Raw genomic sequence first — 27,547 nt, 5'->3', positions numbered from 1 at the left:
GTTTGCGTGGCTCCTGTTGGCTGTCTCTCGGTGATTAAGATCCACAGCTGTACCTGGTCTTGTGTCCATCTGAGTACAGGGAATAGTAGGGAAACACTACGTAAGTGCTTCTTTCTGCCTTTCAACAAAGGAGGAGGAGATGGAATTTGTTTTTCTTTCTGCTACTTCTTCTGATTTGACTTTAGCTGAAAATTATCCTTATGTTGAGGCAATGTATTTAAGAGCAACATATTCTGCTTCCACTTGCACATTTGCACACAGATAAGCAGATATAACTTGTGTTTATTTAAAAATACACACTCTAGGATAGATACAATGCTCCATAAGCATTAAATATTTAGTAAGTACTAAGCAAATGCATGTTTGAATCTTTCTGTTTATCTTCCACTGTTAGCCCATAATGTAGGAAGAGAAAAGTCATGAATTATACTTAAAATGGACTTTGGGTGAACAAGAATGAAATCTCGCTATTGCTTGGATAAGATTTGAATTATTCTCTGAGGGTTTGTAGGTTATAATGCAGATGTTAAGGAAGTGCTAACACTCTGAATCTTGTTTTTCTAGATGGAGCATTTGGGGCATGGTTTGGATTAAATACACTAATCAAAATACCCCTCATGACTGAATAGTAGTGGTTTTACAAGAACAAAAAGATAATAAGAGTGTGCTCTCTTGACATTTGGTGACCACAAATGTTTTTGTACTCTGTGTATAAGAACAAAAGGATGCCCCTGAAGCTCTGAATAAGAAGTTAAGTAAACTGTTGTTTCAGAAAGTGTCCTGGTCTCAGTATACTCACTACAGTATTGATAATAATAAAGCATGAATTATTACAGACTGTATGTGTTTTCAACAAGCCCACACAAGTTGAGGCAACACTGCATCCGAGAGAGCTGGACTTTAAGCTTAGATGAAGAGTACTCAAAATTATGTTAAAAATTCCAAAAGAGTACTATATATATATAGAAATGAAAATTGCTTTAACATGCTATGACATATTTTGGAAATGGAAAATAAATAGGGCATCAAAATATTAATAATTAACTCAGATTATATTAATTATTAGTTAATTAATATAAATAATTAAATTTATCTACCTAATCTTAATATCTTACATATATTATAAATATAGAAATATCGACCTGGTGGCACTCAGAGGAAGGACAGCAGGTTACCAAGAAGAGACTTGATACCCTATGAACATATACAGGGGGAGGTAATCCCCCTCAGGAACAGTCATAGGGGAGGGGAATAAGGGGAAAATGGGAGGGAGGGAAGAATGGGAGGATACAAGGGATGGGATAACCATTGAGATGTAACAAGAATAAATTAATAAAGGAGAAAAAAATTTAAAAAAAGAAATATCATATATATAAAACCTAAAAATAAAATAAAGATCAAGAAGATACTGTAAGAAAATGCATATGCAATCATCTTGAAAAATTTAGTTCATATAAAAGTAAGTCCATGTGAGCCAGGCATGGTGGTACATGCCTGTAATCCTAGCACATGGGGAAGCAGAGGCAAGTGGAACTCTGTCAGTTCAAGGCCAACCTGGTCCACAAAGCAAGTCCAGGAAAGCCAAGGTTACACAGAGAAACCTTGTCTTGAAAAAACATAAAGCCAAAACCAGATGTATTTGTTTATTTTTGCACATATTGAAAATATATCATCAATTGCCAATATTATTTTCTTCTGGGTTATATCATAAATAGATAATAATAAGTAAGGATATAATTTTTACCATGGCAATTATACTTTGTACACTACTTTATTTTTTATTAGCCTCATAAAATATTCTATACCTATATCCTTGGCAGCCTAAATAATTTATCATTTATTATATTTTGAGTATGCATGGCTTGGTTGATGTTCAAATGATATATGCTGTGATAAGCTGAGCTTTTTTCAAATAAGATATTTTCCTATATGCTGAATGTCACTTATTATTCTTAGATGACTGGGTTATATGAAGAGTTTTTTTCTACCCAATTTGATGCCTGAAAGCAGAAGAATGAATACTTTACTATGAAGGCATATTTTAGCTCTGCTTTTATTGAAACAGAAAATATACTATTAACTAATGCGTGTGACATGGCTAAGTACAGGAATAGGGAAAAAAAAATATATATATATAGCCTGCTTCCTTTAATATTAAGGTTACAGGGCAGATCTGGGATGAGTTAAAAAAAAGTATACTCCGTACAGTGAAGAAAATGAGAAATGGTCTAAAAACAAATATTTTGATGTTTATAAATATATTAAACTTTCAATACACATGATAGAAGTAAGTAAATACAGGCAGATAATATATATTTCTGTAGGTTAATACAATGTAATCTCTGGGAGAAGTAAAGTAATGGTGTAAGTGTTGAATTATTGTATTGTTTTCTAAAGATAAAGAAGTCCAGCATGTCATTTGATATCTCCACTCCATGTATTGTCTGATGTGTTTAGTGCTTATAAGGAAAAAGAATGGGAGGTTTTGAACTTCGGCACCACACATCTCTCTTTAGTGAGTGTTTTATTCTTCTTGAGACATCGATTGAATGATGTTTGTCATTTTTTTCTTTAGCATATCATTTATTATGAAATCAGTCTTAGCCCAATTTTTGCCAAGCTTCATTTATTTATTTTGTGTTCCTTGGTGGCATATTGTTCTAGTGCTCAAATTTGCATTCCTTTGCTTCTGTTCTGTTTGCAATTAAAAATAAAGCAAGAACAACAGAGACACCCTGCAGGTTTCAGGCAATCTGTGTTATTTTTCCACTGTGTTGTTATTAGTATTGATTAAGGATTAAAAGAATGATGTATTCATTTAAACAGTAACCTGAGTTTTAATATTATACAATGTATTCACTAGAATTATAAAATGTTTGTTCACATCAATGTCATTGTTTTCATTTTAAGAAGTCTTGCGAAATTAATTTTTCCTGATGGAACTTGGAAAAAAATTATTTCCTGAAGCTACATTATAGCACGATGAACTCCTCCCCTCAGAGCGTGTCCCTATCAGAAGGGCCATCAGATGTGTCCCCAAATACAGACTAGACTATTTGGGCCACATCATTGCCCAACTTTAGGAAAGACATGAAGGTTAAACTTTTTGCAACCTAACCTAGTAAGTTAAGTTCTTGGGGCTCATATGAATGTCTCAAAAAACAACAATGTCACACATATAAAGATTCATAATATGAGAAGAAATTGCTAACTTCACCAAAGATGATGAACAGGTGCTCAAAAGCAGAAAAGAAACACCGTTTTCTTTTCTACATCATGTCACCAGTGATGCAGAACAAGCACTTCTCATTAAAATCTGGTGTTAATGTCTTCTGTAAACCTATCAGAAGTATAAGAGAAGTGAGAGGCTCATTATTCATAGCATAGGCACAAATTTTTCAAAATCCCTTTGGGCACGTAGTGCTAAGACCCAAAGAACAAATAGAAGACTTCTTTGATTTTGAGTTCCATTGACCCAGTTTTGTTCATCTTTTGGCTATGGATCAGCGGTCAAAAGGAAGGAAGTTATCTGCAATAGAAAATGACGGGTGCATTGAAATTTCTATCTAAGACTATTGCAGTAGGGAGAACGACTGCAGTTCACTCCCCTGAACAGGATGCTCAGTGGGATGTGATCAGTGGTTACGCTGTGAAATCATGATTCCATGGGTATACGATGCCTGAGAAAAGTAGAACGTTGATTAGAGAATATGACTTAAAAAAAATACTATTTCCAAGCTTTTAGAAAACCAAGTGAAGATTAGAAATGTTCTAGGTGGCCAGGACCTGGAACTGAGCAAACTGGAGTTACATAAAGAGAACCTGGATTTTGTACGTAACTCAAAGTCAGCTGCTCCTTGGAATGCTTTGCCTACAAGGACAGAGCAGTGATTGATGCCCTTGCTCACTGTCTTAGCTGCTGTTCTAGTGTTGTGGAAAGACAGCGTGGTCAAGACAGCTCTCAGAAAATAAAACATTTCATCGGAGGCTTGCTTACAACATTAAAGTGTTAGTCCATCCTCATCATGTGGGAAGCAGACAGACGCGGAGGTGAAACAGCCGCTGAGAGCTTTGCAGGCTGATCTGCAGTCAGCCTGCAAAGCGGAAGACGCTGGACCCAGTGTGTGCTTTGGAAACTTCAAGTCTCCCCGGTGGCACACTTCATCCAACAAGGTCAGTCCTACTTCAACTGGGCCATACCACCCAGTGCTTCCCAGATATTTCTCACTGGGCACTAAGAATGCAAACCTATGAGCCTGTGAGAACCACAATTGTTCAATGTAGCACATTCCTGTGTTTCTTTAAAATTCTCTCTCTCATTGATATACATAATGTAGGTAATGGAGAAAAGATATGTGCCATATGTCAAGCAAGCTACAATTGGGCCTCTTGATGCCCATGCACTTCTCAGCGAACTTTGCAGTTAATAATAATTAATAAGGTGATATCTCCCTTCTGGCTCTGTGGAACCAGGATGTGTGACATAGAAGCAGGAGGAGTATCAGAAGTCCAGAATTTTCTCCGTTACACACTGAGTGCGATGGTAGCTTCCTTTGTGTGAGAACCTGTCTAAAATACACAAACAAATAAATGAAGTAATACTGCTTAATAAGAAAATTGATCAGATATATGCACACCAGTAACGTTATAATGAGGTAGTCTTTTTAGGAAATTCATTTCAAAAGTTACAGAAATAAGAGGAACAAATATCTCTAGATAACTTCTAGGAGTAGAATTTATAAAAGTGTCATTATAGTTTTTTTTTTTGTAAAAAGAAATGCTATTGCACTCTCCAAAATAACTAAACACCTGTATTAAAATATTTTAGTAGACTTTAAAGATATAAATTTAAGTGGACCTCTACATTGAGCATTCAAAATCCTTTCAATATTATTTACCACTTCATCCTCCTACACAGAGCACCAGATGAGCCATTTGAAGTCAAACCAAAATATTACACTATTCCTGAAAAGTACTCATGGTTCAAAGGATAACTGGAAAATAGACACAATTACAAGAGAAATAGGGAGATATTATCATAATGATAAATAACATGGAGTAGCAGCACATGAAAGGACAGATCAGTGCTTCGTGTCAAAAGAAGCTTCAAAGAAATAACGGGATTCAGAAGAGAATGAAAGAGTTTTTTGCAGCACCGTGTTGACAAGGAAGCTGGGGGGACAAGAACAAACAAATAATGAGCCAGAAGCAGGGTTAGGGAAAACCTTCAGAAGTCAGATTTAATTTTTATTTTCCAATTTGCTGGCCAAATCACAGCCCAAGTGATTCTTTGAAAGCATAATTAGCTCGCTCTCATCCCTCTGGCCTACGCCACTCAGTCGCTTTCTATTCTCTTTCCAGATGTAAAACTCTGTATTTTGTATGCCTCCTACTGTATCTACAACCTCTTGCACAGCGCCTGTTCTCCTTGCTACTAGCGGCTGAACTGAATTGCCCATTTTCAGTTTCTAGGAAGTGCTAAATATACCCTCCTTTCTCATTGCATTTTGGTTTCCTGTCCTTCATATCACAAGTTAAAGTCACTTCCTATAAACACATTCTCAGGACACACTAAATATCTAAACATCCACTACAATCAGTTGCAATACAAATTAACTTTCATCCTAAAAGGACAAAAATATGTGATTATTTTACTAAATATAATTTTATTATAATATCATTTGTTATTATATTTTAAAATTAATTTTTCCTGTAAAATATTTTAAATGTTTAATGAAATAGTTCTGGATAGATAGATGAACAATTTTTTTTTTTTGAGTATATAAAAGAGAAAAACTAGGCTGGGCGCAGTGGTGCATGCCTTTAATCTCAGCACTTGGGCGGCAGAGGTAGGTGGATCATTATGTGTTTAAGGCCAGCCTGGTCTACAAAGTGAGTCAAGGACAGCCAAGGCTATGGAGAGAAACACTGTCTAAAAAAGGAAAACACATACACACAAAACAAAACAAACAAATAAACAAAAAACCAAAAAGAAAAAGAAAAAGAGAGAATTTTGCACATGTCACAAAACTTTCTTTTAATATTTGTGGAAATAAATTTAAAAGAAAGACAATATTAAATTATCTCATTTAAGTGATATTTATTTATATAAGGTATTATTTACAGAGGTAGAAGGGGATATAGAGAAAGTATATTTCTGAAGAGATAGTATTAGTTTTGATTTGAGATAAATATGCCAAAAATAAGCCTTGAAAATTGAGGACAAACAAACAAATTAAACATCTCACATAAAGATAAGATAAAAGCCATCCATGTCACAAGATTTGTAACTATCATCTTCTAGGAGACTATTTGTGAAGACTTAGGTAAAGTTATATTGTTTCATCATGTTTAAATATCACTATGGTTACTTACAGTTTTCCTAATGTATATTCCAGAATAAAAATAATTTTTGGTGTAAGAGAACAGACACTATACAAACGTGTAAGACATAATGCAACTACACATACTTTTAAAACATAGGGGGAACAGCTCTAATAACGATTTTGGTTTTCTGTTGGTTAGTTTTAATATGATTGTGACCAAACACCTAGTGGAAGCAACGTAAGAAAGGAGAGGTTTCTTTAACTCTTGGTATCCAGAGATCCACACCATTGTGTTGTGGAAAGTGGTGATTGCAGTGGCGCAGTCTGTGGTCTAAGGAGATTGTGGCGTGGCCTCTCCACATCCTGTTGTATCGGAAAAATTGTAGGTTTAGGTTGGAAGTATAAGGAGCTGTAACTTTTGAGGTCCGTCTTCAAATTCATACATCCGTAGCCTAGACCCTAGCCTTAAATATCCCATAATCTCCCCAGAACAGGTGCTAAGCATTAGTTTGTGATATTTTTATTGTTTTGTCGTGTGTGTGTGTGTGTGTGTGTGTGTGTTTTAGATTGTTTTTGGTTGTGTTTGCGTGTTGCTTTCTAATTCCCCGCCCCCATGCTTTCTCCCCTGACTTGTAAAAGCAATGACAACTCAGTGGGTCTTAACACATACATGTATTTATCATCATCCACCAATTATCACTCAAAGTCGCCAGTGCTGCGGAGAAAAGAGCTTGCTTGAGGTTTAACATACTCATGTAGAAAATTAACATAAGCTAATATTTGATGCACAAAGCAAGGAAGCTATTAACAGGTAAGGTGGTCCTACAAAAAGGTTACACCTGAAAAACATAAGAGGGCCCTATTTCCAACGAGAAGATAAACCAAGAATCAAAATAATAATAATTTAGGCTATCAAATATATTCTAGAGCCATATAATTCAAAACAATTTCAAAATTATGGAAAACCAAGTATAAAATATCTTTTTGATGTTGACTCTTACAGCTATAAAAAACATACACAGGATTCCTCGCTCCTCCCACGCCTCGAGCGGCAGGCTGCCTGCATCTCTGGGACCCGCACAAGCCACTGCGACCCGAGCCAAGCCAGAAGTCGAGCCTTTATTGCCATTTTTCAAGTTTTGAGATGTTGAGTTCCTGCAGAATCTAGGGTTTCCTAGATCAACTCAGAGCTAATTCTTTGAGTCCTAATGACAGGAAAGATGAGAAAAGTCACACGAAGAAGCTTCGAGTGCTGGCTTTGCTGACCCCTGTGACTCTGAAGACCAGAATCAAGAAGCACACCAAGAAGGCGATCCTGCTGCGTGTCCTGCACTACATCCAGTAATGTCCAGAGAGGTGTTGATGGGGCCAAGGCCTTTTGCAAGCTCCATGTCTGCAATGGCAAAGGCAGATTTGTGAGGTTGGGTCAGAATCTATCTGCTGACGAGACCTAGCTGAGACACTCCACCCACTCCAGTCTCAGAAGTCACAGCCTTGGGGCACCGGTTCCAAACTTCGAAAGTTTACCCAAGTGTCAATTCTTTACCCGACTCTGGCCCTATAAGCCTTGCTGTTCTCTATCTCTGGACCAGTCTGAAAACATGGTCAACACATACCCAGGCCTAGAAGAAGAAAATGGGGGAAGGTACCAGACCTTAGCCTTAGCACCCACCCCACAACTGCACAGTCCTTGTCTGGAGGTGATGGACAAGGGGACCAGCTGGTGTTCCTGGACATGGCTCAGAACATCGCTGCCTATGACGTCACAAATGATTATGCTGTAGTCGCCTAAGACGGAGAGCGGGATGTCGACTCTCAGGGCAGGACTCAGAAGTCCTATCTCTTCACCAGGGCACAGCCCTGTCTCAGCCAGAAGCTATTCTTATGCACTTCTGGTGAGGAGACAAAGAAGCCTCAGACATTAACCTCTGGCTGCCTCCGTGGATCTCTGAGGACAGCCCACATCGGAGCCCACTGGCCTTGAAGTCTTCCCGGATCAATACCTGCCGTGTGACGAAGCACCTGAGTGAGGTCTTAGGACTTGGCTCTTCACTATTCAGTTCCCCAAGCAAAATCCTGGCCAGATCATGTCGTGGAAGATGGCACCTTTTCACTGACTGAAGGTCTCTTGGAGTCTTCACCGGCTGCATGTGAACTGGAAAGCTCGCCAGAGAAGGACGCACTCTCTGAAGACCGCACGGGCCTGCCTAACTTCCAGTCCTCAGTCTCACTGCTCCCTGTCGCTGAGAACATGAACGTGCTGTCCAATGGCAGCTCCAGTCTGAGTCTCTGTGGGGACAGGAGGAGCAGGCTAACCCTCAGGACTTGCAGACCTCCAGTGATGAGGTCAAAGACTGCACACGGACACTGACCCAGAGGTCTTCTGGTCTGCTGGTAGCTGGGAAGAAGATCAAGAAGGTCCAGGCAAGCCAGCGGTCCGTAAAGCCCAAGGACAGGAAAAAAAAAAAATACATGCCCTGTCCAGGTGAAAAAAAAAAAAGTGTATTGATGGCTTCATCATGTTCTGCAGGATGAACCGGAAGCAATACATCCAAGCTGTCCTGGAACAGCATCGACAGCTGCCACCAAGGAGCTGGCTCAACTATGGCAAGGCATGACTCTGGAAGAGAGGAGACCATACTGCACAAAGGCACCCAGGTTGAGCTGCCAGCACAAGCTCATAGTGAACGTCATAGTGAAGTGGGACAGCTCCAGCAGTGAGGACGACTATGGGGAGACCCCTAAGTCCTTCTACCAACTGCTGGCTAAGAAGGCCCAAGTGTCTTTGGGTTTGACCTTGCTGCCCACCCCTCACTGCCAGTGAGAGGGGTAACCTCTGCTGGGCTCTACTGTCTGCTTAGCTTCCAGATCTTCTGACATTTGCTTCCCCTGCACCTCAGCATCCTGTGCTGTGGGCCACCTACCCAGTCACCCACCCCCAGCCATCAGAGGCTCTGTGCTCTGGCTTGGGTACTGCCCCTCCCTCCAGCCTTTCCCACCTCTGTTCTTATGGGGTGGGAGCCCTAGATGAAATGCAGAACTTCCCTCTGTCCCCAGAATCCCATGGATTCCACCCTGTTGGTGCTCACTGCATCCGTCTCTGCTCTATGTATGGACTATTTATTGTCTTAAAATGAAGTGGAACCTCTTACCAGCAGAGAGAGAAGGGATGCTCTGCCCAGGGCCCTTGGGCACGGGGGAGCTTTCGACATATCAAATCCAGAAGGCCTATGCTGTTGCACTTTGAAAGCCCTCCAGAGTCCACAGGTCTGAACTGAACCCTTCTACCAGAAATCCAGTCTTAGGATGTGGTGACCCATGTTTCTAATTCCAGCTTTCAGGAAGATGGGATTTGAGACCAGTCTGGCCTATAGAGCACATGGGCTTTACCTCTTATTCACTTTGGGGCCAGTTGTTCAGCAGGTAACCTGTACCCCGCATGGCTCTGTTGTCTGTTAGGTTGGCTTTAATTGAAATGGAGACATAACCAAAGTACGTGTGAAAGTCAGACCCCACTCTCCACTCAACTGTGGAGAATGTCCTGTCCATTGGGTAGATCTTGGTAGGGGTTTGAAGTTTATGGCATGTATTGTCCTTGGCTGGTGCCATAGTTTGAGCGGGACCCCTGGGCCCAAATCTGCCTATCATAATTTTCTTGTAGGTTTCTAGGATCCTCTCGATCCTTCAACTTTACCATTCTCCCATGCTTCTCTCAACTAGAGTCCCAATAGGATGTCCTCCCCTGAGACCTGGTGGCACTCAGAGGAAGGATAGCAGGCTACCAAGAAGAGACTTGATACCCTATGAGCATATACAGGGGGAGGAGATCCCCCTCAGTCACAGTCATAGGGGAGGGGAGTAAGGGGAAATGGGAGGGAGGGAGGAATGGGAGGATACAAGGGAGGGGATAACAATTAAGATGTAATATGAATAAATTAATAAAAAATTTAAAAAAAGAAATGGAGACATAACATGTTCTAGAAAAATAAAAATTAGCAATACAAACTAGAAAAAATAAAAACAGAAAATTGGGAGTGAGAGTAAAATGTAAATAGTTTTATTTAAAAGCAAGGTGTATATTTTAGGTACAAGAATAGTTGTGGTTGCTAAGAAAAAGAGTTTTCTTTTTCTTTCATTTTTCCTTTTTTTATGATATGGAGCTTCACGTAGCCCATACTGTCCTTCAAAATATGTAGCTGAGTATAAACTTGAACTTCTGATTCCTCTGTCTCTCCCAGCCAAGTACTGGGATTACATAAATGTATCACATTTTGAAATATTCTTCTCTTATGTATCAACCTCAATTAATGCACATAAAGAAAAATTATAATAAGTGAGTCTCCCTCATGAAATCATTAAGGTAATGATTGTCAGGGAAGACATAAAATTATTTAAATTCCTTGCATAAAAGTGCAGTAGGTAGTTCTTATTCTCTACAATTTAATAACTCTTCTCAACCAATTTTAGGATTTAAATAAGTGGAGATCCAAGATGGGGGTGCCTAACACACACCTTGTTTAAGCAGCAGGTCAGCAATGAACTTTCAGCAACACAAGGACTGATCTGAGACTCATACAACAACAGCACCAGTTACCCACAGGAGATCCAGGCTATGAAGAAAATACAATCTGAGATAATCCGGGAAATGGAAACCAAAGAGAAGAGGACACGATCTACAGTCATAAGTGTGAGCAACAGAGAGATGGAACCAAGAGATGGAACAAAGAATATTGAAAATAGAAGATATGACTGAAGAAATGGATACAGCAGTCAAAGAAAATTCTAAATCTAAAAAGCTCTTGATGCAGAATATTCTAGAAATTTGAGACACTATGAAAAGACCAAACCTAAGAATCACAGGGATAGAAGAAAAAGACTCCCAACTTCAAGGCCCAGAAAATGTTTTCAATAAAATCATGGAAGACAGCTTTCCTAACCTAAAGAAAGAAATGTCGATAAATATACAAGAAGCTTACAGAACCCCAAAGAGATTGGACCAGAAAAGAAACCCGCCACATAATAGTCAAAACAGTAAATGTACAGAACAAAGAAATAATATTAAAAGCTGCGAAAGAAAAAGGCCAAGTCACATATAAAGACAAACCAAACAAAATTGGATCTGACTTCTCACCGGAAGCCATAAAAGCCAGAGGAGCCTGGGCAGATGTCATGCAGACACTAAGAAACCACAGATGCCAACTCAGACTACTATATCCAGAGAAGCTCTCAATCACCATAGATGGAGAAAACAAGATATTTCATGACAAAACCTAGTTCAAATAGTACCTAACCACAAATTCAGCTCTACAGAAGATACTAGAAGGAAAATTTCAACCCAAGGAGGGTAATTTTCCTCAGGGAAAAAAAGGAAATAAATAAACCCACACCCACAAAAACAAAAGAAAGGAAGCTCCCACACACTCTACAACTACCAACATCAAAACAATAGGAACCATTAACCACTGGTCATTAATATCACTCAACAGCAATGGTCTCAACTCCCCAAAGAAGAGACACAGGCTAACAGAATGGATGCATGTAAGAAACACACCTCCCCAAAAAAGATACATATTACCTTAGAACAAAGGGCTGGCAAAAGGTCCAAGTGAGTGGACCAAAGAAAAAAGCTGGAGTAAAGCCATTCTAGTATCTAATAAAATAGACTTTCAACCAAAACTAATAAAAAGAGATGGAGAAAGACACTTCATACTCATCAAAGAAAAAGTACACCAAGACAATGTCTCAATTCTGAACACCTAAGCCCCAAATATAGGAGCAACCACATTAATAAACATTACTAAAGCTTAAATCACATATCAAACTCCACACTTTAATAGGCAGAGACTTCAACATTCCACTTTCATAATAGATAAATCATAACAACAGAAACTAAATGGAGAAACAGTGAAACGAATAGACATCATAATCCAAATGGACCTAACTGATATTTACAGAACTTTTCACTCAAATGAAAAGGAATTCACCTTTTTCTCTGCACCTCACAGAACCTTCTCCAAAATTGACCATATAATTAATTGGTTACTACGAAAACTTCAACAGATACAAAAAGATTGAAATAATTCCTTGCATCCCATAAGACCACTATGGCTTAAAACTGGATCTCAGTAACAACAAAAACAATTGGAAGACTACAAACTCTTGGAAACAACAACTCTCTACTCAATGATATCTCAGTAAGGAATGAAATAAAAAATAAAAAAAAATCTAGAATTCAATGAATCTGAAGGCACAACATACCCAAACTTATGGGACACAACGAAAGCAGTGTTAAGAGGAAAATTCGTAGCACTAAGTGCCTTTATTAAGAAATTGGAGAGATTCCATATTACCAACTTAACAACACATCTGAAAGCTCTAGAACAAAAAGAAACAGACTTACCTAAGAGGAATAGAAATCTTCAAACTCAAGGCTAAAATCAATAAAATAGGGACAAAGAAAATGATTCAAAGAATTAACAAAATCAAGAGCTAGTGTTTTTTTTTGTTGTTTTATTTTTGAGAAAATCTACAAGATAGACAAACCCCTAGCCAAACTAACTAATAAAAGTGTCCATCTTACCAAAGGCAATCTATAGATTCAATGCAATTCCCATCAAATTCTACGACAATTCTTTACAGACCTTGAAATATCAATTTTCTACTTCATATGGAAAAACAAAAAAACCAGAATAGCTAAAACAATCCTGTACAATAAAAGATCTTCTGGAGAAATCTCAATCCTGGATCTCAAGCTGTACTATAGAGCAACAGTAATAAAAACAGCATTGTACGGGCATGGAAATAGGCTGATTGTCCAGTGGAATCAAATAGAAGACTCAGCAATAAAATCATACATCTATGGGCATTTGATTTAAGACAAAGAAGTCAAATCAATACAATGGAAAAAAAGATAGCATCTTTAACAAATGGTATGGGTCTAACTGAATGGCTACTTGTAGAAAAAATGTAAATAGACCCATATTTATCACTGCGCACAAAACTAAAGTCCAAATGGATTAAAGACCTCAACTTAAAACAAGATACATTAAATATGCTAGAAGAAAAGGTGGGAAGAGCCTTGAACTCATTGGGACAGGAGACAACTTCCTGAACAGAACAGCAATAGCTCAGGTTCTTAGGTCAACAAGTAATAAATGTGAACTCATGAAGCTGAAAAGCTTCTGTGAAGCAAAGGAAATAGTCAACAGAACAGCATGACATCCTGCAGACTGGAAAAGATCTTCACCAATCCTCCATCTGACAAAGGGCTAATTTCCAAAATATATAAAGAACTCAAGAAATTAAATACTCTCAAACCAAATAACCCAATTAAGAAACGGAGCTCAGAATTTAGCAGAGAATTCCCAGCAGAGGAATAATGCGTGGCTGAAAAACTCTTAAAGAACTGCTCAATGTCTTTGTGATCAGAGAAATGAAAATCAAAAGGACTCTGAGATTCCATCTTATACTCATCAGAATGGCCAAGAAAAAAACTCAAGTGATAGCACATGCTGGTGAGGATGTGGAGAAAAGGGAACATTATTTCATTGCTGGTGGCAGTGCAAAGTTGTACAATCACTTTGGAAATAAATCTGGCACTTTCTCAGAAAACTGGTAATAGGGCTACCTGAAGACCCAGCTATTTCACTCTTTGGAATATACCCAAAAGATGCTCCACCATACAACAAGAACATATGCTCAACCATGTTCTTACCAGCCTTATTTGTAATAGTCAGAATCTGGAAACAACCTACATGTCCCTCAGTCAAAGAATCGATAAACTTTGGTACATTTACACTGAATACTACTCAGCTATTAAAAACAAGGAAATTCTGAAATTAGCAGGAAATGGATGGAACTAGAAATGATCATCTTGAGTGTGGTAACTCAGACCCAGAAAGACACACATAGCATATTCTCACTTATAAGCAGATGGTAGCCACTTAATTCAGGTTAACCACATTACAATAGAGACTGATGTACCACACTAAGGTCCATGTGGGATGTGGACCTAGACGTCCTGCTCAAATGTAGTAGATAGGCAGCACTGTCTCCTTGTGGTGCCACAATATGGGGAGTAGGGACTATTTCTGACATGGATTTGGGCTTCCTAAGTTGTTCACTTCCGCGCTGACAGGGTGGCCTTGCCAAGCCACAGAGGAAGAGGTTACAGGTAGTACAGAGGACACAGGATAAACTGAGGTCAAACATTAAGTGAGGAGGGCTCCCCTTTCTAAGGACTATGGGAGGGAGGGAAAGGGAATGAGGGAGGTGGGATCAGGAGGTGAGAGGGAGGGGCCTTCATTCAGGATTTAAAGAATTCAAACTGCAGAACAAGCAGGTAACTAATATTGCTAATCCCACTACATGGAAATAGCTCAGAGACTGGCTGAGATACAAAGGTCTGTGTATAGACAAGGCTTCATGTTGATCACAGATTCTCTGTGACTTATTTTTAGAGGCCATTCTTAGTAGGGCATGAAGAAAGATTTACAGATGCCTTACTTCTGCTCATACAATGAGCAGAGAACCAGGCTTAATTGCTCTGTACATCCTGCACACCTCATACAATCTCAATGTTAGAACTGTATGGTGCTTTTGAGAAATTACATTTTCAGAACAAAAGAACTAGACACCAACGCTGGATCAGACCTGACAGGATTCACTCCTCTCAACAAGCTGGATGCTGACTTCGTGCATCCTCCATGTTCCAGGCCCAAGTGCCTCAGTAGCTGTTGCCCATCAGAACCGGACAGCTTCCAGGACAACATTATAGAAAGCTTCTGATCTCAATTGGCCCAGCATTTCATGCTGTTCCACACAGGACTACTATTAAACCTGGAATTTTGCAACATTTGGAAAATGGACCACAAATGCTATCCATGGCTTACTTAACCAAATTTCCCTTTTATTTTATTTTATTTTTTTATTTTTTTTATTTTAGTTTATTTATTTATTTTTTGTAGAGAGAGCACCTTTAAAGGCCCTAAATCAGCCTGAAGAAACCTTAAGAGAAAGATGTCCTATTTCCTCTAAGGGGTGTTGGATAGGTTTCTATTTATTCTCTTGGTCAATAGATACTTATTTTCATTGGGAGTTGGTTATAAGTATTATGGGTCTTTTACAGAAAGGAAACTAGGTTTGACTCAGGGATGTATCTCTTTTCCTTTATCTTTCTTTTGTAGGTAAAGTGATAGGAGCTGAAAAGAGAAAAAGGGGGATATAGAAATAGAGAGAGAGGACAGAACAAAAGGTAGATTATTGAATCTACTCCTCATGTCAAGGCCTTGTTACTCACGAATAAGGTTATTTTTTAATACAATGGTATTGAATTTTGTATATTGATACAAATCATGCTCATGTAAAAACTACTCTAATTTTATCACAACAATATATATTCTATGTCTAATAGATATAATTCTGTAGATATATAAGGTAAAATAGCAAATAAGGTATTCAAAAGCCTCAGAGGCCTACAGAATATGCCATTTAAAGATAGTTTTATTATTCTAAAGATTTTTTGACAACAAGAAAAGTTGACTCATGGCAACAACAAGCCTACCTCAAAGAAGATGAGGAACATCAAAGAACCTCTTTTGGAGTTGGCTTCAAATGTAGCAAACAAGTCATTGGGGAAAATGTCCTCATTTCTACCACAGACAGAATTCTGCCTAAAAATAGGCAAGTTTAGATGCAGGCCGATTCAACATCCAAACTGCCAAGACAAGGTAAGCAAGCCCTCAATGGTTCCTGCCAATTGGGCCAGAAGGCTAAAGATTATGCTCCAACTTTATAGAGAGTGTTGGGTGACTGCTTAGGCAATAAATGGTCTTAGTTAATTTTCCATTTTGGAAGCTGCTAACCTGCACTTCTGATTCACTCAGGTATTTAAGTTTTATTTCTTCTCAAATCTCTGATGGGGTTGAAGACCAGAAAGTTTAGTCTTTCAATTAAGCTTAGTAGATTAGGGACTAAGATGTTTTTAGATCAAGAGAGATGTTTTAATTTAATAGAGATGAGATATGATAGTTATTGATCTTCATTCAGAAATTTAGACCCAACAAGAAAGGAAAGATATTAACTTCAAATTTGTTAAATACAAATAGCCAAATCACTATGAATGTAATATTTATGTAATTCCTGATTGTCTCACAGTTCTTCCTGCTGTATGTAATTTATTTTATTCATGTGTAATAATATAAATGTATATGTTAAAAAACAGATTTTTAACAAGGAAAAAAGATTGAAATAAGTAAATAAAACAAAACAAAACAAAAAACCCCCGACAAGTTATCAATGGAGAAAAAATATTATTTTAATTAAATACAATGACCAATAATTAGATATATAGACATCAGTTGTATCTGAATACAATTTAGAAACAATCAAGAATTCCACCTGGCAATATGTTGAGTGCCTTGACTTCATATTGTACTTTCAGAGTAGAGAACAAGCAGATAGGCCATTGTAATAATGTCTGAGACTACAACTCAAGAAGCACTATGGGTTTTAATGGTGAATCAACTTTAGAAAAAGATTAAACTATTTGTGTTACAGCAGAGAATAAAGAAAATTACCAAATGTAATATGTACACCTATTATGTGTCGTTGGAGTACTATATGTGATAAGATATTTTTACATAATTTGAAATACAGAATTAGCTATATGTGCTGGTATTAAACACTATTGAATTTCAAAATATGCTATTAAATTTATGTGATACATCATCATTTGATACCCATGTTCCTTTCTTTGAATATGTCCCAATTTATAAGCATTTTGACCAATAGAACACAAAACAATGAGATTATGTGACTTCCAAAGTTAGACCTCGAATACCATGGCAATGTTGGGCTACTCATCCATAAGCAGAACTCCAACTATCTGAGACATTGAAGGTGGAAAGGACACGAATAGAAAGTTCAGTCAAGTATGTAGAGAACACGTGCTTGAGAAAGCATCTGTGATTCAAAAGCCATAGATCCTCTATATAGATCCATCACTAAATTACCGGTGACTAATTATACACAAGGAACATGTTACTTTGCCTAACAGAGTAAAGATTTACTTTATGATGTAAATATGGTATAGATTTTTAAAATACAGACGGATGGCCAAAACAATTATTGATGGTTAAATTTTCATGTGGTTGATCTTATAATGGTGGCAAAAATTATTTTACTTGTGGCAAATACAAAATAATATATGTAATGTTTACAAGCTAATGAAATACTAATTATAAGTATTAAATCTGTGCATATAGGCTTCATTCTACAATATTCTCATTTTTATTTGTTTTATGAAAGAATTGCATTTTTGAAAGTCCCACAGAGAACAGATTAAAATTAATTTTCATTAAGAATGAAAGTGGAATTTAGGAAGACTATGGCTCCTTCAAATTGTAGTCCAAATCCTAGAAGAAAGAAAGAATTAACATGGGATTTGAAAAGAAGTTAAAAGATATACTTGAGAAGAATTAAAGGTAGAACACAAACTGGGAGATCAAAGTGAACCTTAAAAGATATGATAAAATCCCTTTGTTCTATAATTCTGTGTTTTATGTGGACATATCTCCTACTAGTTTTAGAAATCATGTTGGGCAAGAACATTATCTTTTCCAACGTATTTCTAATGACTAGCATGCTGCTTGCAACATTTAGGGCACTCAGAGACATCATATGAAGGGAAAGGAATCTGAGTTGGTGTTTTAAGAAAAGCTGCACATGAATAATCACTTCAACACTGAATATATATTATAAGATAATAAATATAAGATTATTAATGAATAAGTTTCTATGTTCTGTGTGTCATATTGTAATTCATGTAGTTCATATTGTGCATTTTGTAGCTGAACATCATGTAGACAAAGACATTAAAATAAATCTATAACTATTTCCATTTAAAACAAATACAAATGTATATAAGCAGATGAATTTTCAACATATTAAAACTGATATGAGGAAATGTTATAGAAATAGAACAATTTCTAAAGATAAACCACGAAAGGCCTCCTCATCTGTATACCATAAGGGACTTTATGCATGTGAATTCACAAACACACACACACACACACACACACACACACACACACACACACACTAACACAGAGACATTAAAAAAAATCTCTGCAAATGAAAAACTGTTATTTTGATGTGAGAGATATATTTTGCAAAGCATCTCATGTGTTGCACATGAAATATGCTACACATTGTCTGAAATATGACAAGAATTACACAGCAAAACTCATATTAGTATTATTTCCATGAAATAAAGACAGGATCATTCAGTTCATACGTGGCTAGAGTTCAAGGTTTGCTTATCACTAAAACACCTGCCAATAATTAAGATGTTCAGCCTGTCTGTACTACCTGATTGAAGCATACTAATTTAGAGACATTCACAGTTGTGACGGTAAAAAAAAAATCCCTGAAATTGGGTTGGAGAATTGATAATGTTTTTATACATGGAAATATAGAGGTTGCATAAGGGAATGTGCAAGATGTTAGCTCTTCTGAACTTGGTATGATAATAGCTGAAATTAATTTCTCAAAACCAAGGAATTTGGCAGAGGTATTTGGAGGTTAAGAATAACCCTAGGAGAAAAAGAAGAAATTAAAAAATATAAGACTGATGATCATGGGTAGAGAATCCCTGTTCACCTTTCCAGATGTCACAAGGTGGTAGCTCATGTTTAAAATGATATAAAAAAAAATTCTCCTGGGTAGGAATCAAGCCAAGAGCTTTAAAGAACAAAATAGCTACAGAAATGTTTAAAGGAATACAGAGGCTGAGAAATCCCACTGAAGACTTGGAAGTAGAAATTCACTCAGAAATATGTGGTCTATAAAGACCACATGGAGAAAAAAGAAAGACAGGCAACGATAAAAATACATTCCACAGATATCTAAGGTATGTGGAAAAATAGGAGGACTGGTCAGTAAAATGTCACAGGAGAGTTTGACACAAGAAAACAACAGCAACAGTCAAACGGTGGTGATGCCTTTGTTCCCTAGATGATACCTGGGGTCTTTATAAAAGAACTTTGTAAACAAGAAAGCAGACAGAATCAGTACAGATACAGAGTACCTGCAAAAGGATACAGACATGATTTATTGGTTAGGATCACAGTAAGAGGTCAAGGATAAAAACATTTTAATATATTACTGGCTAAAATATTTGAAGATGTTCATCACTGAACTCTTCAATTAGGAGTTTTGTTTTTAAGATGCTTATAAAGAGGTGGACACCAGCATAACTGCATAATGACTTCTGGACTTTTTAAAGCATGACATAAGGCACAGTAGGTACCTCAGTAGAATAAGAAATCCCAAGGCTTTGGGACATTGAAGAAATATCAAGGTTTAAGGGGAAGGTATATATATATTATTTCAATGAAGCAAGTGTTGATCAGTAAAACAATAACAATACAAACAGTTTTTCTTTGAGACCATCTGTCTGAACACTGTGGAAGTATGTGGAGACATTTCCCTACAGCACTGTAAACAGCCTGCACTCAGTAGTAGTGGGAACTCATGATGCCAGAAACACTAGTTCAACTTGTTTGCCTAGCTTTTGTAGATCTGTGTAGTCTGACCACTCTTAAGAAGAGATTTCTGGGAAAGCAAAAAACAAAAACAACAACAACAACAAAAAGAGACCGGATTCTAATGCACATTGTGAGTGAGTTGCATTTCATGCCGACGCTGCTGCCTAATAGACTAATGTATTTCAATTCTTCTTTGGGGATTTAGAAAATTAAAGCAAACACTTTGATACAGTTTGAACGGCAGTGAATTACAAGACTTCAGACCACAGTCCACATAAGCTCCTCCACCACTAGGTCCTACCCGACTATTCCAAGCTGGGACAGGCTCTCGTGGAAATGATTCCAAAGGTAATACAACTGTCTTTGATTGCCTCTGATATTTTCCAACATGGGAGAACTAGTCATGAGAGAAGAAAGTAGAAGGCACTTGAGCCACAGCTAAGTAGATGTCTGTTTTTCTGAGGTTAAGGACAAGGGATTACCCTCAAACTATTATCTTCCTTAAAGTATAATTCTTCATTGCTGGTGTGATGTACATCTTGTCTTCTACCAACACTTAGCTTTTTTGCCTTTAGTTCTGAGGAACTGTGGCCCAAACTGTTGTCTGCCCTTGGGGCCCATTTGTTTCCCCTGAAAACACCAACTGTGTAAGTTAATTTCCTTGCCCATCTGCTCCCCTCTCCTTGTGTAATGTTTGTAAACTTGTACTCTTGGTTGGTTGCCCATTTTGTGTGGATCCATTGTACATACCCATTCATGCCCTTTTCCCTGTTTTTTATGTTTGTCTGTTTATTGCCCAGAAGAGTGAGTGAGTGAGTCCAACACAATTCTGCACTCAAAGTGAACTGTAACCTAACCATAGTTCAAGGGACAGACTTCAGATTCTTCCACATATATGAAAGGAAAAAGATTGGAATGTTTTACTGAAAACTTAAAAAAAAAGAAAGGGACAAATTATTTTAAAAAATATGAAATAAACAACCATAGAGATAGTGTTAAAAACAAGAAAGATATCTTCTCTCACAGAAATGTTATTGGAGACTGATATATAATATAGACATTGCTAATCTTAAAGATGAAGATATTTTAAGTTTTTTTTTATTAATATATCTAATGGAAGTTGTAGAACTGGGTCAAGATAAAGACGTCTTTTAGGAAAGACACAAGCTTCTGGCTGACTGCTACATAAAAGCCTTCCCAAAAAATTAGCTGAGAAGAGAACAGAAAATAGAAATTGGCCAGTCAGTTTTAGTGACAGTAACCAAAGTGGTTTTTTTCTTTTTCTTTCTTTCTCTCTTTCTTTCTTTCTTTCTTTTTTTCTTTCTTTCTTTCTCTTTTTTGTTTTTTGTTTGTTTGTTTGCTTTGTTATTTTCAAGACGGGGTTTCTCTGTGTAACCTTGGCTGTCCTGGACTCTTGCTTTGTAAACCAGGCTGGCCTCAAACTCACAGAGATCTGTCTGCCTTTGTTTCCCCAATGCTGGGAATACATGTGTACACCACTGTGCCCATCTGTTACCAAAGATTTTGTCCTTAACAAAAAGCTGTAAATGCCCTTGGTTTGGTTCCTCTAAGAACATATAATTAAATAATTATAAGAACTTACTCTCCACTTGTCCATAAAATGTATTTTTTGAGTTTGAATGACAAAAGGTTCGAAGTCTCTGGCATGGAATGACTTTGGTAAAGATGAATGATTTTTAGGGGCCTAGACCTCCGAGCTATGAATAATTAAAAGCAAGAAAGCTCCTGTCACTGACAAGGACTTCTGATCTCAGACTCCTTCAATATAAACTATCTGAACAGCTCGGGCTGTAAAAATGTTAGGAAAAATAATGTATTTTGCATACAGCAATCATCTACATAAATATCTGCATACATAAGTTGATATTCTGTTTATGTGTATATTTGATCATGTATGAACCTAAAGTTTTATTGACCTGAAACTTGCTCTATACCATGCTGGACTGAACTCAAGAGATCTGCTTGCCTCTGTCTCCTGGGATCAAAAATATGTCTCAACACATGTATTCTATACAGACCTAGAAGGCCTTTTGATTTGATCCCTTTCCAAAGTAACCATGTTCTGAATTAAAATTCCTCTACAATGATTTTAGAATAATTGGTGGCAATGTTGTGTGTGTGTGTGTGTGTGTGTGTGTGTGTGTGTGTGTGTGTGTGTGCATGCGAGAGAGAGAGAGAGAAACAGAGAGAAAGAGAAAGAGAAAGAGAGAGAGAAAGAGAGAGAGAGAGAGAGAGAGAGAGAGAGGGAGAGAAGCTGAGAGAGGGAGAGAAACAGAAACAGAGACGGAGAGACAGATAGGCAGAGAGACCAATAGAAAAGAAGGTGGACATGAGGAGAGATGTTTACAATAAAAACTTGCTCATATACTGAAAGACAGGCTATGTAGGACACTTCCCTTTCTTCTTCCTTCCTTCCTTCCTTCCCTTTTTTCTCTTTCTTTGCTTTTCTGAAAATATGTTCTTCTTTCATACAATACATTCTGACTAAAGTTTTCCCTCTGTCCTCCCCTCTCCCCCAGATCCACCCTCCTACCTTCTCCTATCAGAAAAGAGCAGGCCTCCAAAAGACAAAAATATAACAAAATAAAATATGGTAAGACAAGGCAAAAACCCTCACATGGAGGCTGGTCAAGGGAAACTAACAAGAGGAAGAGTCCAAAGAGCAGACAAAAGAGTCAAAGACACCTCTGCTACCACCATGAGTGTCCCTCAAAAACACCAAGCTAACAGCCATAACATATACATGGAGGACATGGTGTAAACCTTTGCTCCTGTATTTTCATTCTTTTCAAGTATCAAATTACTTTTATATGTCATTGATACCTTTCCAGGTTTGAAGATGAAGAAGCTAGGCACATATGCAAGTCCTTGTTCTTTACAGAGCAGCTAGTTTGTACTGTGTCCAGGAAGTGAACATGCTCATCTGTGAGTGCTTAATAGCCTGTTCTGCCCTTGACCTTGCCAGCATCCCATGTTGAAAAATTTGTTACTTGTGGAACCATTTTAAGCTTACATCAGAAAGTCTCCAAATTTATATACATTTATGCCTTCCATAAAGCAAAAGAAGCCAGTTTTGCCTTGCCACAGTATTCAATCCAGAAATCATCATAAAACAAAGTCTTGTGACTTTGTTTCTATAAAGATAATTCATTGTAATTTTGAGCCTATCCTTTATTATTTTATTTCTCTTTATATAGAAAAATAAATATTTGTAGTGATCCTCTGCCTTCAGCTTTTCTATTCAGTGGGGAGAGTGGCCAGACAAGTGTGTAAGCATATTGGTCAATCTAGCTTGATTGCTTTCCTCAAGCAATGGGCAATTTTAATTTCCTTCCACATTTATAGTCATCATATTTGAGAAAGGGCAAAATAGGTTAATGAAATCATTATAATTTCATTCAAATGATATATATTTTAACAGCTCAATTAAGGAAAGGGATACCAGGGCACCACATTTCAGGTTGCCTTCTAGAAATCATGGCACTATAATACCTGTAAAGAGTTTGAATGCATTTCACAAACTAAAATTATTCTGAAGACTTTATAACCAAGCATACCTATAAAGAAAATATACTATAAAATAGATATTTTGTTTTATCTTGCTAGTGTGTTTAAGCATGGGCCTGTTCATAACTTTTCATCTTTTAAAGTTAATATATAAGTTATTAGATGTCTTCCTGGTATTTCCGAACAAAGTGTTTTTTCTTACATTTTCTCTCAACTCGTCTTTTCTACATCCATTCCTGTCTGTCCCTTGTATCTTAATTTTACATTTTCTTTGACGCCAAATGCTTTTTATTTATTTTGTGGATCTTCCAATGTAAGTTTATATGCATCACATGATTGCAAGTAGCTGCTGAGGCTGGACGAAGGCATCAGATCTTCTGAAACTGGAGTTGCAGACAAATGTGAGTAACCTGATGTGGGTACTTGGAACAAATCCTGGTCTTCTTCAGGAACAGTGGATGCCTTTAAGTCTCCAGCCATCTCGTGCTCTTTGTGAGGTAACTAACAAAGCTCCTATTAAAGAAGAATTGGGAGTTAGACTCAATTAGAATTTTGCCTCTGCTGCTTACTAGATACCTCACTTTTATACATAATTGATCCAATTTATATACCCTTGTCTTCAATAGTAAGATGGACATGTAAATGTTATTATCCCTACCATGATAAGGGAATGAGTAGGCAATATACAGACACAGTAACTGATAAATAGATGCTTCAGATATGTCTGTGATGCTTTATTACTGTTATCACTATTATTTCTTTTTCATAGCCTTTGTTGTATAGAACTTTCTTAACTGAAGACATTTCTCTCCTCTCAATGCTTCAGTATCCATGCATAAAAAAGTAGAATGAAAAACACTATTCTAGTATTGGCTATGAGTGCTAATTAACATTATCTTATATACACTATCAACCTTTATTTAAAGAAGGACTAATGGGTATCGTTGCTTCACTAAGAAGACATGATAGAGGCTGTCTAGCTAGTGCTAATTTAGATGAGAGAAAAGAATCATTACTTCTACAGTACAGTAAGTGTGTTTATTTCAGATAATTTCTTAAATTTTGCCTAACAACATTAAGAAGTCTGAAGTACTTTTGCTTTTCTCTCAAAATCTCTATTCTGGCTTGTAAATTCTAGCTAGTAAAAAAAGTTCAATTTGCGGAATGATTGTCCTCAACCTTATTTAAATCTAATCAACCACTAGGATACCTCTTGTTCTGTGGAACTTTTTTCAAGTTTCTAGAGGACTAAGCAAGTTCTTCACACCAAAAACTTTTATGGAATTGTATGGAACAAGACGATTCCTAAAGAATAGTTTGCCTCTGCCCTTTCCCCTAGAATACTAAAGGTCTCACTGGTTGTGGCAAAAAAGAGTGTTCTCTTCAGCTGGGTCACATAGTGAGTATCTGTGAGTTTAGCTCCAAAAATAAAATGAGTAGTTGTTATAAAAGTTATAAAAGTTACTGCCTTTCTCTATGGTATCTTACATACTCTTAAAATAGATAAATGATAGATAGATAGATAGATACCTAGATACTTAGATACGTTTTTGGATGATAGATGGATGATGATCAATAGACACATAGGTGAGAGATAGATAGATACATGGTTGATAGATGATTGATTGATAGATAGTAAAAAGATAGATGCAACTTAATTTATCGACTTATGATAGAACATTGGAATGTTAGAATAGTCTCAGATCCAAAATAATTTTTTATATGAAATCATCATATTTGGAGGCTGAGGGGATACTTACCAGTGTGAGAAACTGTACTGCCCTTTTGATGGACCTGACTTCAGTTCCTAGCATCCTTCTCAGAGGGAACATGATGACATTCAAAACCTATACCAAAGACAGTAGAATGCAGAGGTAAAGCTTTATGTAGGCACCAGTTCATCTTCTCCATGTTCAATCAGTTGTTCAGGTATTATTTTCAGCAATAGGTCATTTCTGTCACCTTACTTATAGCAGGTGATAATTTTGGAAAGAGCCTGGTTATTTGGGGTGTTACCTACCGCTAGACTCAGTTGAATAACTCAATTAGTGGAACCCAACTCGAGCACAGGGAGATTGATTTGGTGACAAGAGATATTCAGTTGGGCTTCTGTCTTTCCCATTCCTTGGCAATTTCATTGATATTGCCTTCCTAAATGTCTATATTTTAGAAAGCTTCCTCTGTATTAGATTTCCATATTGTCTCTCAAGTGGCCCTCAGTGCTAGCTTTCCCTGCATTACTTCTCTCATTCCTCCCTTCTCTTCCCCTTCCTCACTTCACAGTTGGTCCTCCCATTTCATTCCCACCCTGTATCCATTTATATACCTATTCCATTTTACCTTCCTAGGGAGATAAATCTGACCTCGTGGCGATAGATCTCTTTGATGTATGTATTCGTGTTTTCAGTATATGAGCTTTTTATTGAGAATTTTACATAGATTTTTGTAAGGTAAATTCGTAATTCCTTTTCTTGGGTATTTGTATTGTTCGAGTGGCAGAGTATCTATGACCTTGTAAAGTACACTGATCAAAATCTCTTCTGTTTCTATTTTGTGGAATAATTTGAAGAGTATTGGTATTAACATTTCTTTGGAAAGCTGGTTGAATTCTAGGCTAAAACAGTCTCATCCTGATGCTTTTGCTTGGTACACTTTTAATTATTGTTTCTATTTCACAAGGGATTAAATGTCTACTAAGATCTTGTTTTGACTTAGGTAAGTTGGATGTATCAAAGAATATTCATTATGCTTATATTTTTCTATTTGGCTCAGTACAAATTTTTAAGATTTGTTTTTCTGATTCTCTGGACATCCTCAGTGTCTTCTTTGTCCACATTTTCACCTCTAATTTTGTTAATTTGAATCTTTTCTGTTTGCCTTTTAGTTAACTTGCCTAAGGTTCTGTCAATTTTAACGATCTTCTCAAAGGACCACCTGTTTGTTTCATTGATTTTTTGTTTTACTTTTTGTTTCTGTTTTATTGATTTCAGCCCTGCATTTGATTATTTCTTGCTGTCTGTTCCTTTTGAGTGTGATTTCTTCTTTTTGTTCCCGAACTTTCAGGTGTGCTGTTAAGTTGATAGAATGAGATCTCTCCAATTATTTTTATGTAGGCACTTACTCTACGACCTTGCCTCTCAGATCCACCTTCATTGTGCCCCATAATTTAGGATATGTTTTGTATTCACTTACATTCAATTCTAGGAAGTCCTTAATTTTTCTTAATTTCTGTCTTGACCTACATTTCATTCAGTAGATAATTGTCCCATTTATGACTTTGGAAGCTTTCTGTTGTTGTTGATATCCAGTTTTAATTTGGGGTGGTCAGATAAGGCACAGGGTATTAGTTCAATTTTTTTAAAAAATTTTTAATCTGTCAATGATTGCATTGTATCCAAGTACATGATAAAATTTGAAGAAAATTTCATGACCTGCTGAGAAGAAGATATTTACTTCATCGTTTGAGTGAATGGTCTGTTAAACATTTGCTAAGTCCATTTGCTTTGTGATGTCAGGTAGCTCCAGCAGTGTTCTCTTTCATGTTTCTATCTGGATGACCTGTTTGTTGGTAAGAGTGGAGTATTGAACTCTCCCATTATCAGTATGTGATGGGCAAGATGCAATATAAGCTGTAGTAATGTTTCTTTTATGAATTTGGTTGCCCTTTTGTTTGAGCTACAGAAACTGATGCACCAACCAAGGACCAAGCATGGTGAGAATTTGACCACTGCTCAGATGTAATCAACAGGCAGCACAGTCTCCTTATGGGTCCCATACTATAAAGAGTAGAGGCTACCTCTGACATGTACTCTGGTACCCATTCCTTGATCACTTCCTCCTGGGGAAGGGCAGCCTTGCCAGGCCACAGAGAAAGAGGATACAGGCAGTCCAGATGAGACTTGATAGGGTGAGGTAAGATGATAGGGGAGGGGGGCTCTCCCTTTCTGATGACTAGGGGAAGGGGGAGGGGGACAAGTGAGGGAGGGTGAGACTGGGAAGAGATGAGGGAGGAGCTACAATTGGAATATGAAATGGACAAATTAAAAAATTGTCGAAAGGACATAAAAATAGAAGAATCTAAAATGGAGACTATTCTTAATTCAACAAATAATTTTTTAAAACTAAGAATATGGAAATCACACTGAA

At 37.2% G+C, this 27,547-nt stretch overlaps 1 pseudogene across 1 annotated transcript; it reads left to right on the top strand.

Annotated features, from left to right (window-relative positions):
* Window positions 1-3,222: 3,222 nt before the first annotated feature.
* Window positions 3,223-9,150, top strand: LOC311608867 (meiosis initiator protein-like; annotated as a pseudogene). Its single transcript has 4 exons — window positions 3,223-3,360; window positions 4,039-4,173; window positions 7,495-7,667; window positions 7,947-9,150. The product of its transcript is annotated as a meiosis initiator protein-like (transcript).
* The last annotated feature ends 18,397 nt before the right edge of the window (window positions 9,151-27,547 follow it).

Source organism: Acomys minous (genome assembly GCF_964271855.1).
Source record: "Acomys minous genome assembly, chromosome: 11".
In the NCBI taxonomy this organism is placed as follows: domain Eukaryota; kingdom Metazoa; phylum Chordata; class Mammalia; order Rodentia; family Muridae; genus Acomys; species Acomys minous.
The sequence above is the reverse complement of the archived record's forward strand: the minus strand, read 5'-3'. Positions and strand labels throughout refer to the sequence as shown.